The 19,560-nt window shown below is 40.9% G+C and overlaps 1 long non-coding RNA gene across 1 annotated transcript in view; it reads right to left on the bottom strand.

Moving 5' to 3' along the window:
• Nucleotides 1–1,432: 1,432 nt before the first annotated feature.
• Nucleotides 1,433–19,560, bottom strand: part of LOC144599961 (uncharacterized) — a 28,103-nt gene continuing 9,975 nt past the window's right edge. The window contains exons 3-4 of the long non-coding RNA XR_013548063.1: nucleotides 11,620–11,742; nucleotides 1,433–2,963 (exon numbers count right to left, since the gene is read on the bottom strand). This is a non-coding gene — a long non-coding RNA (uncharacterized LOC144599961). The remainder of the gene's footprint in view (nucleotides 2,964–11,619; nucleotides 11,743–19,560) is intronic.

Raw genomic sequence — 19,560 nt, 5'->3', positions numbered from 1 at the left:
CTTGTGCTGATTGTCATTGAGATGAAATGTTGTTGCCAAATGATACTGATTGAGGTCTGCCGATGAGGAAGCCAAGGATCTAATTGCATACGGATGAGCAGCGGTCCTGTTCCCCGAGTTTGACGTTAAGGTTAGAGGAGATGATGAAGTTCAATGCCGAGCTTTAGTCGAATATACACCAGGCTGACGTATCAAATATCCAGTACAGAGCGGAAAACCAGCAAAATCGTATCTGCTGTTGATCTGTTGGTGATAGGTGAATTGTAATGGGTCGAGGTCCTTACTAAGCTACGAGTTGATATGCATCATAACCAATTTCTCGAAACATTTATCACAATGGACATAAGTGCCACTGGTCGGTAGTTAATGAGGCATGTTATATTGTTCTTCTTGGGCACCGGCATTATGGATGTCCTTTTGAAGCAGGTGGGGACCTCAGACCGTAGTAGTGAGAGGTTGAAGATGTCCACAAAAACTCCAGCCAGTTGGTTTGCGCAGGTTTTAAAAATGCGGCCAGATACACCATCAGGGCCGGATACATTTTGAGGGTTCACTGTCACTTGAGCTACTACTTGTTTCCACTTATGGGAAGTAATGTCATGCAAGCTCTACCACAGCTGCCAAACGTCTATCAGACCCTCCAGTTTTGACTAAACGTGTCTTTTCGCTTTGATGGTGGCTTCATCAAGAAATAGTGGAGATCGCACTCATCAGCATGTAAAACCATTGTTAGAATGGACCATAAGGGAGGGAGGAGTGTGGTGTCCGTTATTACCTATTGTCCATTATAACTGAGTAAGGTATTATCATTGAATGTAGTTGAAACGAAGAATTGCAGATGATGGTTAATACACAAATGAGACATAAAGTGCTGGAATAACTCAGTGAATCAGGCAGCATCGTTGGAGAACATGGATAAGTGATGTCGGGACCATTCTTCAGACTGTTTAAGCACTCCAGCACTTTGTGTCTAGGTGCGAACGTCGCTGGTCTGCACCAGCAACCCTTTCTTCGCCAGTCACACTGTAGCCCCTAGAGAGAGCACTGTCTTCATGCCGCTGCTAACGACAGGACGGGCTCGGTCACCGTGGGGCTCCCTCCCTTCTCACCTGCTGCTGCCTCCAGGCTGGAGTATGTCAGCGACTCCAGGGAAGAAAGAGGAGGAGGGCGTTGAGTGGACAGAGCAACGGGAGAAGGAGGAGGCGGTGGATGAGCGGGGAGTGGACAAAGCCACCGCTGACAACGAAAAACAGCAGTAGGTGGGAGGGGAGAGACCCCCACCAGTGACTGAGCCCATCCTGTCAGTCGCGGTGGCACAAAGAAAGCTCCGTCCCCAGAGGCTACAACATGAGCCACAACAACAGCCGTATCACCAGACCGTATGGTGGGTGAAAAGGGCCTCACAAGCTGGGGCACTAAACAGCAAGGGAGACAGTACGAGTCGGGGATGTCATCTGTAGGTTTGTCCACTGTAACCAAAATCCTTTATAAAGAGGTTCATTAAAATCAGGGTTTACTGTACTTGCATTTTACAAAGAGAAAGCAATAGAACAAGCCAAATTCCAAACTAATTAATGACAGTTCATACCACTTGAAAGAAATCTTACAATGTCTTCGGATGTGATTTCTTTCTGAACTCAACCTCAGCTCCAATGCAAACATCCAACTGATGCAAATTAGGAAGTAATCAGAGGGAAGGGTACTGAGATAGATACCCTGGGCACAAATGAGTTGCAACAAGAGGTCAGAAATTGACAGCTCATCAACCCAGCCTTCTAAATGATACTTTCTGAGCAAGGGGAAAATCAGGTACATTCAACATTGCTTGAGACAATTTACACAACTAAACTATCTTTTCTAAATATGCAATCACAACTATGCAGTAAGTTTTAAAAAACATTTATTATATCTATTCATTATGATTAGAAACTTAGTATGGGGCAGCTTTATGATGATTTATGGTTTAGAATGTGTTGTAAGTCAGATGATTCTGTACTTTGCTGGAGCAATAGACAGGTGAATGTATTTGGATGCAACTTATATGGACCTCCAACAAGCATTTGATAATATCTAGCACTAGAAAGTAATAGTTAACGTATATCTAACTGAAGGCATATTATTGACTTGGTAAGGAAGTAAATGTGCAGCAGAAAATAGATAATAGGCAACTGCACAAATTGATAGTCCAGCAAAGATATGTGTGAGGGCCACAATGGGATAGAACATCTTGCATTCACTTTTCTCAATAACAAAGATAGATTGTAGAATATACTATATGTATATAGAAATAATAAATTACAGAGATAGTAATAAAATGAAAAAATTGAAAAGTATTTGGAAATAGATTTTAATTTGGGATAAAGTGAGATTAACCACTTTGAACACAATGAGCACAGAACAAAGTGCTTTCAGAATGGCAAATAGCTAGAATTAGTGATAGCTCAAAGATACTCTAGATTCCAGGCATAAAAATCATTAAAATTTTGCAAATAAGTCTGAGAAATTATGTGGCTGCGTGCTTTTTCTGGGCTATTTCTACAATGATGAATGTTTCCTTAATACAAATTGGATATAACGTGGAGACACAATGAACTGCAGATGCAGGAACCTTGAGCAAAACACAAAATGCTGGAGTAATTTAGCTGGTCAGGCAGCATCTGAATGAATGAATGAATGAATGAATAAATGAATGAATTATACTTTATTATCACGTGACATTTCATAGTGAGGTTCTTTGTTTTGCATATACAAGTATGCAGAATCGCCTTGTAAAGGGTGCTGACAAAGTTACAAAGTATTCCATTTAGTCTTAAGCTCTTTGTTCTTGGCGGCTCCATCATGTGGGTCTCCCTTTGTTCTCTTGGCAGCTCTTTGTTCACGGCGGCGCGTCCGGCACCCAGGCGGCCCCGTCCAACCTCTGGCACGCACGCATCTTTGGATGGATTGTAGTAAAGGGGAGAAATCTGGAAAAAAAGGTGCAGGACAAAATCTGGTGAGCGATAAATTGATAGAGGTGAGTGTGGCTTGATCGGTAGATGTGTGGAGTAAGTGACAAAGGCTAGAGATGAAAAGGAGACAAAAGAGTGTCAGAAAAGGAGAGAAGTGAATTATAAAGCAAGAAGAAAGGATTTAGGTGGAAAGGGAAGGAGCGAAGGGTGGTATAGTGGTAGAAATGGGTGTGCACTAGGGTGGGGGACAGGAGAAAGGGAGGGTATTATTAAAATTGGAAAATGTAATGTTTATTCCATTGCTTTGTCATTTACCCTACAGGAAGTGTAGTTCCTCCAGTTTATGCGTAGCCTCACTCTGGCAATAGAGGAGGCCCAGGACAAGGTCGATATGGGAATGCGATGGGGAGTTACAATGATTAACAACCAGGCGATCCAGCAAACCTTTGCAGACCAATGACAAATGTTCAGTGAAACTGTCGCCGAGGTTACCCTTGGTCTCACCAATAGAAGAGGAGCCATATCAAGAGCACCTCGACAGAACTCAAATGATTTCATCAACTTTACCACTAACTTCCACTCTGTCCTCAAACTCACTTGGACTAGCTCTGCCACCTCTTTCCACTTTCTCAATTACTTTCTCCATCACAGGGGACAGGCAATTGACCGATGTCGGCTAGAAACTCATCAACTCCTATAGTTACTTTGACTACATTTCCTCCCGCCCTGCCTCTGAAAGGACACCAGCCTCTCCTCTCAATTTCTCCATCTCCACCGCAAATGCTCCCAAGAGTAAACGTGGTTGTGGATGGATCACTCACCCATGTCTCCTCTGTGTCCTGCAGTTCTGTTCACAATCCCACTCCCACCAGACAACACAAGGACAGGGTTTCCTTGGACATCACCTTTCACCACAAAAGCCTCTAGATCCAACTCATTACTCTCCGACATCTTCAAGGTGAACCCTCCATCTGACATATCTTCCCATTCCTCCCAGTTTCCGATTTCCAGAGACTACTCCCTCCGCAACTCCTTGATTCACTCGTCCCTTCTCACCAAACCTACCCTCGCCCCAGGAAATTTCTCTGCAACCAGAGGAAATGTAACACTCCTCATATCTGATCTGCCATTTAAAGCAAAGCTCAGACTGTCTTAACCTGAACTATGTCTCTGATTCCATGGCTCCCATTTAGAAATTTTAAGAATTCCCACCAGGATTGTGCTTTTAATGTTATACCTCAAAAATAACGTTGAAAGTAATGGACCAAAATCATGCTGACAGTTAATTGGCAGTTTCATAGAGCCACCAGCTGGCTGCAGAACACAGAACAATGCGTTTCCGACTTCCATAATTGTAAATTGCAGTGCAGAAGTCAGAAGTGTACTAAAAAAACAAATACCACCACATCAGATGTTCTGCTACACTGCTGGTCTTATCAACCTAGTCCAGAGCCAGGGTGCAGAAATGAGTTACTGAATGCTGAGCTGAATTGTCGAAGTTGCTAAAATAGATGCTCTATTCTTCAACCCTATTTAATATGTGTACTGTAGAGGCAATTGCAGTTACATGTTACTTTTCTTTTTTCACTTTAATCAATCTTAATTAGTTTCTATCATTCAGATATTTTATAGTGTAAATCCATCATTCGGCAACTGAATCATCCTACCACAACCAGAGAGCAGTGCTGAACTAGTATCTCTTTGGTGATCCTCGGACTATCCTTGATCGGACTTTGCTGGCTTTCCCTTGCACTAAACAATATTCCCTTATCATGTATCTATACACTGTAAATGGATCGATTATAATCGTGTATTGTCTTTCTGCTGACTGGTTAGCACGCGACAAATGCTTTTCACTGTACCTCGGTACATGTGACAATAAACTAAATTAAACTAAACTAATTTAATTATTTTTCAATTGTGTTTCAACTCTCATGCAATGATTTGTCTCACAGGAGTATAAAAATAATGTGGGGCCACTGGAAAAATGAGTGGGTGAATGTACAAGTAGTTCAAATGAAGCACGATTCAATCCCCTGTGCATTACTGCAGGTATTATGATGATGTCTTGAATATTACGAGCATAGGGAAATCACTCCTTGCTGCCTGCATGAACTGCTGTTATTTCCCTGTAGACCACAACCCACCAGTACACTTTTTCAAAATGTGAAATTCTACCCTTTAATTTCTTACCCCTGCACTTCCTTTATAATTAATTGCACCTTTTCTAAAAGCAATATGATTTGACTAAAAAACTTAGTTAATCTATGCATTAGGCATATGTTCTAATCTTCATCATAAATTGAATATAATTAAAATTAAAGACTAGCCACAAATATAACTCAAATAAATGTAATTATTTAAAGTCTCATCTATCTGATTGTAAAGACAGTAGGAATAATTTTCAATTTCTTATTCACATAGGTAGCTGGACGTGGTTCATGTAATGGCTGTGCTGAGAAGTCATAATTGGGACGGATCTGATTCTTTTGTTCTTGTTGGATCAATGAGTCCACAAATCAAAGAGTCCGAGTCCAGGGTGGGTAATCAAAATTAAATTATGTGACTGCTTCTCACAGTAAGTAGAGGTATAATCTATATCAAAAACAAAGAATAGTAATACCACACTGGTGATGTGTATCCCTAAGTTTTTTTTTTAATTTACAAAGGCAGAAAACATACAAGTGACTCCCTGAAAATTATCTGCAATAATTTTATTCATCTTCACATTGAAGCAAAACATTGCAAGACAAAACGAAATGTAGAATGAGTTTCCTGCTTCAGTAATTTTATTTATTTTCTTCATGCCTGCTAAGTGCACATATCTGCTGACACAAACTTCTCAGGGATCAACCAAAATGGTATCTACCAAAGAACAAAACAGTAGCTTGAGATAAACCCACCAAAAGTACCACAATCTGCCGTAAACCCACCTAAACCACCACAATTAATCAAACTAAACAAGGATCCTGACCTGAAACGTCACCTATGCGTTCTCCAAAGATGCTGCTTGATCCATTGAGTTATTCCCAACACATTTGGTCAAGAGCCAACAACCTATAATTATATTTTGTTTCCAGTATCATATTGTTTTAATACTTACATAGGACAGTAATAAGAAATAAAAACCCTGCTTCACCATGCCGATTCTAGATGTGTAAGGGCTCAAATTCAGCGTAGCCATGTGGGTTTTATTGCAGGGGTGTTAAAAAGGTGTAAAAGCTCCAGCTCGATTATGTTGCCAGGACATCCTGTTTATGGCTAAGGGTATCCTTTGATATGGGCAACTGGCTTTAAGGCTTTGATGGTTAGCCATCCTTTGAAGTGTTAAGAAGAACAACTTGCCATATGGACTGCCCTTTGTTCCCAAGAAAGAAGAGGTCACGATGGACACAACGGACACGGAGGTCCCGAAAGACACAAAGATTTATAGGACATTGTAAAACTTGCCATATAAGGTAGCAACAGGAAATGTACTGACACATGTATTTCGGGTATAAATATGTGTAATTGTTAGCATTCGGGGAGAGAGACTACACTAGCTTCCTAAGCGTTTCTAAACGCTTCGGTTTCTAGACTCTCTCCCACCTGGGTGAGAAGAATAAAGAGGTTAAACGAATTCGGTTGTCTGCCTGTTTTTTCTAATAGGCCACAGACTACAACATTTGGCGTAGTCGGCAGGATCTCTTTGGCACCGTCAACCACGAACGACTAAGCGGCATCGGTGGCTGAAACACGTCCGCAGGGGACAGAGTGCACTTCTCGACCGTTGTTCGAGACCCCGGACGTTGACGTTTTTCAGACACTGAAGTCCCTCGTTTGGGGTTGATTTCGTGTTCAACTGAGATTCACAGACGAACCGATAAGGATAAGGATAAGGATAAGGATAAGGATAAGGATAAGGTTCCGGATTTGGAAGGTAAGGGGCGGTCACTCTTGTCATTGTCTTGGTCTGGGTGCAATTAATATTTATTGGTAATATTTATTGGTAGTATTTATTGATAACATATTTTCGGATAATTGGCAATCAGACATATGGGACAGTCTTTGGATAAGAGTGATGGCGGTGCCCCGGTACAACACATGTGTTATTTATTTATTTGCTTCGTTAATGAAAAGATTGGGAAATGAGGCCTGGCCAGTAGGAGGTCCATGGAATATAGAGACTATCACAGAGGGGGTGCAGAAGCGCCATCAGGAGTCGAGGGAGCGAAGTTGGAGGGAAAATGAAGGTGTATGATCTAAGACTTGACCGTGCTACCCGAGCTCGAGGTGAATTTTAAACCGGTACCAAAGGGATATATCCCGCACAACAACAAAAGTCAGAATCCGAACCACTGGAGTATATAGCGGCTTTATTAGGTAATCAGGAGTCCAGGGTGACGAGGAACCCTGGACGTGTCCGATCCCCACAGCCCCACAGGCAGAGCCACCGGCTGCGGTGGTGCCAGTCCCGGTTCTACCCTCCCCGTCAGGATATTGGGGACTACCCCCCGATAATGAGACAGCATCAGGGAATATGGATAGGTCCCAGACAAAGGGTTAAGTTGCGCCACGAGTAAGAATCCGCACGATCGGCGCTAGAGATTGAGGATGCTGCCCACCCTCGCCTTTTTCAGTACACCTCATGCTGCCCAGCAGGCTGAATTATTTGCCCTCACGCAGGCCTGCCACCTTTGCGTTGACCAATGTGCTAATATTTACACCGGCTCACGATATGCCTTTGGGGTTGCACATGATTTTGGTAACCTGTGGCAGCACAGGGGCTTTTTGACTGCAGCAGGTACTCCTATTAAAAATGTCCTGTTTTTCCGAAATCTACTAGCGAGTTTAACACTCCCGAAAAACCTTGGCTGTCATTAAATGTAATTCGCATACATCTGTCAAGGATCCCATTTCTTTCGGGAATGCATTGGCTGACACATTGGCACGCACAGAGGCCCTGACCCCTACCATTTTAGTTTCTTCAGGCGAACAACAGCAGTTTTCTGCAACTACCGCTATGCCCAGTGTTTCGGAAATTCTGCCAGCTTCAGGGGGACGCCCCCGAGGCTGAGAGACACCAGTGGAGCCAGGATGGGTGTTCCCCTTGCGAATCTGACTTGCTTTGGGTTACTGCCTCTGGCAAAGTTTGTGTCCCTAACGCGCTTTTACCTGTTTTGTTGTATTATGTGCACTCTCTTACCTATGCTGGTAAGAGGGGAATGTTGGATGTAATAAATGCTACATGGTATCACCCCAAAATACATTGGGGTTTACAAATTGATTTTATTGAATTGCCACTTGTACATAGTTATAAGTATTGCTTAGTTATTGTTGATGTGTTTAGCTGATGGATTGATTTAGCTATTGATGTTGCTATTTAGCTATTGTTACTCCTGCTATTAGGGGAAGTGCACTCAAGAATTATATGGTATTGTGGTCAATCTGTATTTACTCCATGACATTTATGTAAAGACGATCAGATGATGTGCAGAGGAGACAAAGGCACAATACCCTGGAAGGCAGAAGGAATAGGACCCTGCTCAGGATAGTTTAATGGTTTAATAAGACCAGAGCTAAACAATTGAGAGACCAAGCCTATTGGGTTGTACCCTGTGGACATGCTTTGTGCCAGCTTAATTTCCAATGCCTGACAGATGAATTTAGTTTTCCATGTAAGAAGCAGCAGCCGTATCAGGGTTGATGTAGACGAACTCGAGGGTTACATCAGTCGTCCCTACGAGAGGAGATGAGGGGAAGAATAGACTGGGAAAAATTGGAGGTTACATGGGAATTTTGTTTTTGTCTTTCAGTCCAGGTATTTTTAAATTCATGTTACAAGTTGACAAAGCTTTTAATCAGGCGTAGCAACGTCATGGTGAACTATTTTATGGATAACACCTTTCCTTACTCCTATTCCGTGCACGCTTTACTATTGACTTATTTACTGCCTAGTATTGAGAGCGATAACCATTTGCTCGGAGGGTGAGCTGGTGCTTTAGTACACCAGGTCTGCCCGGTTCTTTTTGAATCACTCACAGAGCCCTGGCTCCAATAATTGGTGTACGGATTATGAGGGATGACTGTGGATTTCAATGTTTTAATGGGTGGTCCTTGAGACCCTATCTTAATCAAACACAGGAGAATTGGCCCCGGATACAAGTTAATTCTCCTCATGACTCTCCAGAAACACCAATAAATACAACTTGTTTCTGTAGAATGGGATCTAGACCAAATGAAGTTGTTCTAAAAAAATGGGATCTAGACCAAATGAAGTTGTTCTGTCTGTGGGATTCAGCACATGCACCCATATCAGTACTGCAGTTCCCCCAAGACCTCTTAATGGGACTTACTTAATATGTGGGAGCTGAGCATATGTCTGGTTACCAGGACTTTCGCCACGGTATGATCAGGGATCTTATGAGACCTGGACAGGGTGCTGTTATCTAGCTTTTGTGATCCCACCTTTACGAATCATAAATCATCCTCTGCAGCATCCAGAGTGGAGCTCTAATTGAGCTGTATCGGAGTTTGAGGGGTTTTGGTGGCTAATATTCCCGAGATGGGGAACCGCTCGGGCGGGAACTGAAATTTGAAACTTAGCTAGTGCCCTGGAACAATTAGCAAATTGTACTGCTGATGGACTGTACGAGACTCAGGAACAAATAGGCCAGCTAACAACTGAAATGGTGGCCCTGCGTCTTGTCACTCTCCAGAATCGTATGGCTCTAGATTTCCTGCTAGCCGAGAAAAGGGATACCTGTGCTATGATAGGGCAAGAATGTTGTACATTTGTACCAGATGTATCCTCTAATATCACCAATATCGCGGGGCATGTGAAGGAGGTTATAGAAAGAGCATTTAGCGTTTGAGCCCTCTGAGGGGGTGCTGTGAACTGTTTATGTATGTGCTGTTATGTTTGTGTGCCATTGTATGTTTGTTCTTAGTACCTGAACTGATGTACAGCGCTTTGGTCAATGTGGGTTGTTTTTAGATGTGTTATACAAATAAAATTGACTTGACTTGACTAAGAAAATAGGGGCAGATTTAGCCCAAGATCGAATTAATGCTTCAGGATGGGATTGGTTTGGTTTAGGATATGTGTGGGGGCCGATTCTCCATTATGGCAGTATCATTGCGTTAATTGTTGTGATTCTGTTAATCTGTTATTGTTTCGGTCCATGTATATGCCAAATATTTGTCAATCAACCACTTTAAAAGACTGTGATTATAGTATAATCAAAGAGGGGATGTAAGGGCTCAAATTCAGCGTAGCCATGTGGGTTTTATTGCAGGGGTGTAAAAAAGGTGTAAAAGCTCCAGCTCGATTATGTTGCCAGGACATCCTGTTTATGGCTAAGGGTATCCTTTGATATGGGCAACTGGCTTTAAGGCTTTGATGGTTAGCCATCCTTTGAAGTGTTAAGAAGAACAACTTGCCATATGGACTGCCCTTTGTTCCCAAGAAAGAAGAGGTCACGATGGACACAACGGACACGGAGGTCCCGAAAGACACAAAGATTTATAGGACATTGTAAAACTTGCCATATAAGGTAGCAACAGGAAATGTACTGACACATGTATTTCGGGTATAAATATGTGTAATTGTTAGCATTCGGGGAGAGAGACTACACTAGCTTCCTAAGCGTTTCTAAACGCTTCGGTTTCTAGACTCTCTCCCACCTGGGTGAGTAGAATAAAGAGGTTAAACGAATTCGGTTGTCTGCCTGTTTTTTCTAATAGGCCACAGACTACAACAGATGTACCAGTGATTCAAAAATATTTCTCTTAGTTTATTTTCCTTACAAAAAATATATTTCTGCTGCCAATTTCCAGTTGAACCAATTAGATTATGCACCTGGTATGCTTTCCTAATATACATATAAACAAATGGTTGCATGCATTTACTGTGCTGTATATATACAAAACTATAACACTATAACAGAAGTCCACAGGCCAGAATTAACTAAGGGGTGACAATAATTTTTTTTTTTTAATTGCCTAATATACATTTGCAGCTCAGTATATTGGTGTGCATCCATGAAGGGTTATTAGAAAAAAGATCACCGATGGGAAGCAAAACATTACAAATTTCTAATCATTCAATGCATTAGAATTTCCATTTCAAAATATTCAACATCAACGGCATGTATTGTTTTTATATCGTGGAACTCATATGTTTACACTCCATTTGCGCTTTGCAGAAATATATTGTGGTCTTTCTCACGCTCTACAAACATTGAAATGTTTCCACTTCACAGAAGAGCACCATGAGAAATATGTCTTGATTTAAAGAATAGATATCTGCAGAAAACGATGTCCAGTATTCTTTGAAGAGATTTCATTTTGCTTTAAATAATTATGCCATTCATGATTAAAATTATTTTCCTGGCTTCTTTCCTTCCTTCCTTCCTTGTTTTTATAGTTTTTTGAAATATTACAAAAATTTGTTTATGAACAACGGAACTCATTTACTTTAAAGTTCATGAATATAAATTGACATTTTAACTTGTAAAAAAATTCCTTCTTTATAAATAGTGTAAATGAGTTCATGTGAAGTGTTGAAATATAGTCCACTATTTACATGCACCAGTCTTTTGGTCAAAACCTGCCACCTTTCTCCCTAGCCTACCATTAGGTAGCTTTCAAATAGCTTTAATTACTTCTTGAGAATGAAATGGTTACCCACCTTCTGGGTTCAGTGAAGATTTCTCCATGACTGTTATGTCCTAATTGAGGACCCCACTGTTCACCATGGTTTTATTGTTGTTGTTGTTGGTTTATCATCGTTGTTAAATTGCCGTGTGTTTAACTAGATTAAAGAGCAGCATTTATAAAAACATTTTCTTCTCCCCAATACCTGGACCACATGAATTGTCAAGTGGACAAAAGCACATTATGGAACTTGGTACAACATTGAGCAGGTGATCCATCTATATATGGTGACCTGTGCAGGAAAATAACTGCAGATGCTGGTACAAATCAAAGGTATCACAAAATGCGGGTCAGGCAGCATCTCTAGAGAGTAGGAATGGGTGACGTTTTGGGTTGAGACCCTTCTTCTGGTGACCTAATACAAACTCTGATGAGTGATAAATACTATCTAGCACCAAGTAATACCTTGCTTTCCACAACGCCATGTCATTAAATCATATAAGATGCAGATTTCAGTCTTAAATTTCACTTTTATTTTTGAAAGGCCGGTCTCTAGACATGTCAAACCTCTTTGTGTTACCATTCCCCAGAAACTTAAGTGAACAGGTCTTTACCATCTGTGGCAAGTTTAGTTGTATTACTGCAGGGACTTAACACCATTCCATACATTTGAATAAGGAGCCTTTTGTGTAAAAATATTACTTTTGCGTAGTTTATGGAGGAATGGATTGCACTGTAAATTTTGAATTTTTTGTTATCTTATAATGAGTAGTTCCCAAATGTTGCGTGTTTTTTCCATTAAAAATAATCTGAAATCTTAGTGTCTTCACTATTTGGATAGCAAAATCTTCACTGAATTTAATGTTTAGTTTACAATTAATTTTGAATCTGAGATTGAGCTATTTTTGTTTCCCAAAGGTACTGTGGAGCTCGGGTACAGGTGGGTGTATGGAGTTATTTTACTGACTCTGTCAAGGAACCTGTTGGAAAGTTTAAATGGTTTTACTGAAACATATAAAAATGTAAAGGGGATTAACAAGGTGGAAGCTCAGAGAATGTTTTTCTAGAACTCTATTCTTTGAAGTGCAGGAGGCTGAGCTTATAGATGTGTATAAAATCATGAGGGAAACAAGTAGGGTGAATGCATGGAGTCTTTTTCCCCAGGATAGGGAAATCAAGAACTAGAGGGCATAGGCTTAAGGTGAGAGGAGAAACAATTATTAGAAACCTGGAGGACAACTTTTTCACACAGCGAGTGGTGGGTATATGGAATGAGCTGACGGAAGTAGTTGAGGCAGGTACAATACAACCTGTAAAAGACATTTGGACAGATGCCGTTCTTATCGTGATAGTCCCGTAATGTTGTTAGGAAAGGAATTCCAAAATTTTGAAACGGTGACAATAAAAAAGTGATATATTTCCAGATCAGGTTGTTGTGTTGCCTGGAGTACCTTGGCTGTCTGTGGGTTTCACAAAATGCTGCTGAATTAGCCTCACAAGTAAATGCACTGCACTTGTAGATACTACACAATACAGCAGCCATATGGTAATAGTGTAAGGCATGAATATTTAGGATAGTGGATTGGAAACTAATTGCATTGGTTGCCTACTTCTGGAAAATGCAATTCCCTTTGTTGGAGCAGCACTCATCTCGGCAAGTGAAAAATCTTCCATACTCTTGACTTCTATCTTGACAATGGTGGAATGGGTTTGAGGTGGCAGGAAGGTAGTTACTTATGGTGGCAAACTAAACACTGACCAGCTCTTGTAGCCACATTGTTTAAATGGCTGGAATGGTTGAGTTTACAGTGAAAGCTGACTCAATGATAGTAATGTCATTGACGTTCTTACATTGTCTCTTGCAGGAAAGGGTCATGATCTGGCACATTTGTGGTGCAAATATTACTTGCCATTGATCACACCATGCCCGAATGGTGTCTTTGTCTGACACCTGCACATGTGGATTATACTTACTGAGAAGATATGAATGAAATGGAAAATTGTGTAGTCCTTGTCAAACATCACTTCTGACCTTGTTTATATTATTGGCGAAACAGCTGATGATGGCAGGGCCTAGAATGCTGATTGAGTGATGCCCAGGGACTGTGATAATAACCTCCTACAACCATAAACGACTTAGTGTGCTGGATAACTTCAACCATTAGAATATTTTCCCCTTGAAATTTGCTAACCAATTTTATCAAGGTGCACTAATGCACACATGGTCAAATGCTGCCTTGATGTAAAAAGCAGTCACTTCAATCTCCTCTCTGGTTTCAATCAAGTCTATGAAGAGCTCTGGAGCTGTGATTCTCCCAAAACCTGAACAGGATATTCATAAGCAGGTTATGTTTTAATAAATGAGACTTGATACCACTGTCAATGACTCCTATCACATTGCTGATGATTGAGAGCAGACTGATTATATTGTGGACTGGTTAGAATAGATAATACCCCTGCTTTTTATGAATACAACATAGCTGGGATATTTTCCATATTGCTGAGAAGATGTTCATTGTAGCTGCACTGGAAGAGCTTTTCAAGGGAACCAGCTAGTTCTGGAGTATAATCTTCAGTCCTCCAGCTGCACTGTTGTCTAGTTCCAGAGCCTTTGCTGTATTCAATGCCCAGATTCATTTCTAGATGTCATGTGGAGTGAATCGATTTGGCTGGACTAACACATGTAGCTCTCAGGAGAAAACCAAAATGCATAATCTATTTCGTACTGTAAGCTAAACGTGTTTGTGACTGTTTCAGCCCAGTCTTAAGCACTCTCAGCTTGGCCTCAAAGTAAAAGAAGATGGGTTTGTTTTTGGAGTCACCGCCTCTTGATAGGTGCAGGATTCTATGGAACATAAGATTGTCATATATTTATTGGTGAAGTCCTTCCAAATACAAGTAGGAATGGAAATATAATATTTCTCCATAATAATACTAAATTCTTCAGGTATAGTAGGCAATTATTAGACAATGTAAAATTCATATGACATTTAATAAATTGTACAAATATTTGTCAAGATGCAGGGAAATATATTTCTTAAAATACACTTTAAAAAGTATTATTATTAATCAAACCCACAAAAATCAAAAAGCTGTAATTTCATCTCCAGAATCCACAAGATTGGAGTATTTAACAATGTTGATTTCTGCTATGTTTGCATTAAATAAAATTATTTAACCCCATTCATCATATTTAACCCCATTCATCATATAATTTTCAGTTTAGTGCCAAGCAACATATTTCAAATTAATTAGTTACTTCCTTCCTCTGCCTTACATTGAACTTTGCAATCTTCACAATTTAATGTGCATCAAGGTTTTCTTAGTTCTTTGGTGCATCCCAAAATAAATCTTATGGTCTTATAAATTACTAAACTGGGTTATGTAATTAAAGATAATGAAACATAATTGTGCTTTAATCACTATTTTCTGACATCTGGGCCAGACTTGCTCACAAAGACGATGTTTCTTTGATGAAGAAATAATTCCAATATCATGTTGGATTTATTAACTTATTACTGTTTGTGAATCAACAATCGTATCTGAATATTGCACCTGAAGATAATTTGATCTGCTGTCACTCCCTAAGTTCAAATTAATAGCGTACAGCTGTTCTCCACTATCAAAGGAAATTATTATTTTAAATAGTTCTATTTGTTTCCACTCGTCCACAAACTGAAGTAATTCACTGGAATTGAATAGATTACTCTTTCTGAATAAATAACAATTCATAATTCTATGTTCAAAGTAATCTTAATATCCTGTTTTTCTTTTTTGAGAATATTGGAAATGCAACAGAAATTGAACGTGCACACCCAATCTTTGATTAGGAAAATAAGTTACAGTAGAGATGTTGATTTTTGGTTACAGTCACTAAATACATGCAAGTATATCAGCAGCTGGCTGTAGGAGTTGTGGACAAGGAGGTACGCTGTCAAAGTATACAGCAGGATATAGATCAGCAACAGAAACATGCAGGGAAATGGCAGATGGCATTTACTCCGAGCAAGTGTGTGATGTTGCACTTTGAGAAGTCGAATGTAAGGGGAAAGTATACAGTTAATAGCAAGACCTTTAACGGCATTGATGAATAGAGGGTTTTTTGACTTTAAGTCCATAGCTCCCTGAAAGTGCCAAAACAAGTAGATAGAGAGGTAAAAAAGGCTTTTGATATGCTTGCCTTCATGGGTCGGGTCATTGAGATTAAGAGTCAAGCGGTCATTTTGCAGCTTTACAGGACTTTGGTTAGGTGGCATGTGATTGTATAAGCAATAATGGCAACAACACCAGCAAGATTGAGTGTAATTCCTAAACAAAAGTAACAACCACCTGATCATCAACACAATGCAATAATTCATGGTAGTTAGGAGACCCTACATCAAAGTCCACAAAATAGAGATGCAGCATTTATCAACTGAGATATAACGTGAATTATGTTTTGTGAAGCATGAAAGCAAAAACAAATTTAAGGAAAACAGATTTTAAGATTTTTTAAAAGATTTATTATTCCAAGAATGATTAGTGATCTCTATAAAGTTACACTTGCTGCAAAACATTAATCACAGTTTTGCTATGATCTCTGTAGAAAGTATGTGTTCTGACATTTGGTGGTGCAAGGCTAAAAGTAAACAGTGTATAAATCACAAATCGAGGAAACAAAATTTTGGAAAGAACAAATTGTAACAGATAGGCTTCATTCACAAGTCTTTATAATGAACTAGATGACCCGTGGACCCGTTGGGCTCCCGTTGTTAATAAAGGGTCTTTAGTAACTTGTCAGTTTCTTTGTTGAACTAAATTAAGGTGCATGTTGCAATCAAAAGTGCTTGAACAATTGGTTGGGCAGAAAGCAGCCAAAATGGTACACGATTTGAACGAAACACAACCCGTAGACCCGTTGGGTTCCCGTTGTGACAGCGGGCCCCACTCCAAAAGCGCATAGCAAGATCCCAGGGTACATCCGAGGCTGGGGTGGCCGGGGAATCTCCCCCGGGGCCGGGGGCAGGCGAGGGGGGAGATGAAAGGGGAGAGAGAGCCACTCACCCCGGCCCCAGGCAGCCATCACAGCGGCCAGCAGCAGGAGAGCGGCTGCCCCCCTGCCTCCATCCGAGCCCAGCTAACCCACCACCCCCCCACCATACATCCCCTCCACCTGCCCCCCTGCCTCCATCCGAGCCCAGCTAACCCACCACCCCCCCACCATACATCCCCTCCACCTGCCCCCCTGCCTCCATCCGAGCCCAGCTAACCCACCACCCCCCCACCATACATCCCCTCCACCTGCCCCCCTGCCTCCATCCGAGCCCAGCTAACCCACCACCCCCCCACCATACATCCCCTCCACCTGCCCCCCTGCCTCCATCCGATTATACTGCAGGAGAGCGGCCGCAAGGTGCTGCCCCATGTTCGTCCTGCTGGCGGACATCTTCTTTGACCTTCTCTCTGCCGCCACGCTGCACCACCTTCCCGCGGGCATGCCAGGACGCGGGAATGCCAGGACGGGCGCCGGTCCTGCCAGTGCTGCTGCACAGGCGCGTCGCCGCCAGGCCTGACAACCCTCCCCCAACTGCGCACACGCGGATACTGGGCCCGGCAACGCTTCCCCAACTGCACAGGTGCGACTGCCGGGCCGTTGAAACTTGTCACATTCACAGTATAAAGTTTATTAAAGTTTATAAAGTGAATTACTTTTAAAATATAACAGAACTTGATTCTGCACACCGCAGGCGAATGGTGAGTAAGATAAGACTTTTAGTTATATATAGATATCAACAAAATGTTAATCATATTTTACAATTGCCACACAAGAAGACTTGGAAGTGGAATGTCTCATGAACAATCCAGAGTTTTCAGTAATAAATACATTAGTTGGATGTCAGCTGAGGACAGTTCTGTTTTAAACATATCATATCATATCATATCATATCATATATATACAGCCGGAAACAGGCCTTTTCGGCCCTCCAAGTCCGTGCTGCCCAGCGATCCCCGTACATTAACACTATCCTACACCCACTAGAGACAATTTTTTTTTTTAACATTTACCCAGCCAATCAACCTACATACCTGTACGTCTTTGGAGTTTGAAGGAGACTAAAAATGAAGAGGACTGACCTCTATGGTACTACAGCTGAACAGCAACTAATGTTTATTGAAGCATAACATTCCAGCCAACACAATCCAACCTTACATAGGTCCAAAACAATCAGAATATGAAAGGACCTGTCCCAGGTAATAGTTAAATATGCCATCAGGTAGATTTTGCTTCATTAATCTCACTATTGATACAATTCCACGAATCATGGTAATTTCCATATTTATTGCAAAACTTAAAAAAATATTTGGCGAACGTTACACAAGGTGCTGAAACATCTTTTTGCCTGACCAAGGCTCATTTCTATTGCAATATTCTCCTATTAGTCATTTACCAGCAATCCACAATTTCCCTCTTTTACTGACCATTTTATTCCAGAAATAAAATAAACAGAAAATGAATACTCCAAATTAATTCCTAACTAGAAATACTGAGTGCCCATTTCTCCTTCTGTTGATTCTCGGCTTTGCACTTCCTACTGCATACATCATAATCACATATGGCTTCTTGGGTCCACAACGCTCCACCTGATTTATCATGCAAATTAAATTAAGATTCTAGTTATCCTAGTTTCACATTAGTAATCTTCACATATTATTAATGTCATTGTCAAATGGAAGAGAGTATATATCACTATAATATGTAAAGTCAATACAAAGATGTAACGTACTGCTGCTTGTTACCCAGACAGACAACTTCTGCATTACGGCCATTTGGTTAAGGACATTTACTCTCACAGAATTCCAAAAAGTTTGAGATACAAAATAAAATTTCCTGTGCGATTTAAAAGTACATAAGTAAACATAAAATTTTGTTTTCAATTTGTGTCTTTTGACACAAACACAGATGATATGACTGCATTGTGGAAAATTGCGAGACCGGCTATTTTCTGGAAATGAAAATCCCTCGTAATGCAAGGGCTGCTCCCCATCAAAATCAAGTAGTAACAAATTTTGCGCTAGAAATTCCTGTTCCTGGATTCAATACTTGCGTCACACCCAATTTGTGTATGGAAACGTGCATTGTAGCAGAACTACCTGTACGTGAAGATACTGTGTACTGATATAGCCTCTGCACTCTATCCGGGATACAGAGAATTTAACTGTTAATTGTATCTTCAACTGACATAATTCTCCTCTTGTTTCTAAATGCAACTCATCATGGCGATCATTTGAAGGAGCTTGTTCCCACCTGCATAAGTGATCAATCCTGCCCACAGTCCTTTGCAAGCCACTTGAAGCATGAACCCAGATGCTCCTTCTTATGATGCTAAAGTATACCCTGAACAACTGATTGTGCAAATCTTCCCCTTTCAAATATACCGCCGACGTCAAGTTTACGCACACCTTAGAGACTGCAGGAGCTGGAATATGGAGCAACAAGCAATCTGCTGGATGAACTCAGTAGGTCCAGCAACATCTCTGGGGGGAAATAAATTGTTGCTGTTTTGGATTAAGGTCCACTGAATACATTCTATCTCTGTCCCGCCCACTCTCCTGACATCAGTCTGAAGAAGGGACTCGACCTAAAACATCACCCATTCCTTCTCTCCAGAGATGCTGCCTGTCCCGCTGTGTTACTCCAGCATTTTGTGTCTTCCTCCAGAATATTGTTGCTTCAAGCTTATCCATTGGGACAGTTCTACAGTACTCTATTAATACAAGTACTGCTATTAAGTGATAGTTGCATTCCCAAGAAACCTCGTATTATAGAAAATCAGGTTAGCAAACAATTGTGTCAATGGAGAAAAGAGGATAAGGGGTGAGAGTTTTAGACCCACAAAAGCAAAGTTCTTTACCTAGCCGAAATTTTAAAAACAAAGCCTTTTAAACAGCCATAAGTATTTTTGCGTTACTGCGAGCTAAAACTATGAAACACTCT

Source organism: Rhinoraja longicauda, chromosome 14, assembly GCF_053455715.1.
Source record: "Rhinoraja longicauda isolate Sanriku21f chromosome 14, sRhiLon1.1, whole genome shotgun sequence".
NCBI lineage: Eukaryota > Metazoa > Chordata > Chondrichthyes > Rajiformes > Arhynchobatidae > Rhinoraja > Rhinoraja longicauda.
This window is presented reverse-complemented; position numbering and strand designations above follow the sequence as displayed.